The sequence below is a fragment of the Etheostoma spectabile genome, chromosome 10 (genome assembly GCF_008692095.1).
Source record: "Etheostoma spectabile isolate EspeVRDwgs_2016 chromosome 10, UIUC_Espe_1.0, whole genome shotgun sequence".
NCBI classification, from domain to species: Eukaryota; Metazoa; Chordata; class Actinopteri; order Perciformes; family Percidae; genus Etheostoma; species Etheostoma spectabile.
The window spans coordinates 11,833,316-11,833,611 of record NC_045742.1 but is presented as its reverse complement, the minus strand read 5'-3'; the positions used below and the strand labels follow the sequence as shown (position 1 = coordinate 11,833,611).

At 43.6% G+C, this 296-nt stretch overlaps 2 long non-coding RNA genes across 2 annotated transcripts in view; both read left to right on the top strand.

Annotated features, from left to right (window-relative positions):
• The window catches only part of LOC116696768 (uncharacterized), a 59,099-nt gene that overhangs the window by 25,585 nt on the left and 33,218 nt on the right, over positions 1-296 (top strand). The window lies entirely within an intron of this gene.
• Positions 1-296, top strand: part of LOC116696769 (uncharacterized) — a 15,388-nt gene that overhangs the window by 3,929 nt on the left and 11,163 nt on the right. The gene's annotated exons all lie outside the window — the stretch shown is intronic.

The window sequence follows — 296 nt, the reverse complement described above, 5'->3', positions numbered from 1 at the left end:
CCGCGCAGCTTAGTTTCTAGATGTAGACAATCACAGAGGACAGATTAACGGGAGGAAAACTCAACAAATAGCAGTCGGTTATACGTCAGTCTCAAGGTTTACCTGTTTACCAGTAAACGCAACATTCATTTTGTCCCGTTTGTTGTTTTTCAGACAACAGCAGTGACCAGTGCCAGTCGGTGCTAGTAGCGTCTGTTAGCTGTTAGCTCCTCTAGTGGTGCTAATGTCCTCGCATCCGCTGCAATGCTGTTTATATGTATATGGTTTAATTTTGCGTTACATGACCCATTTCTTCT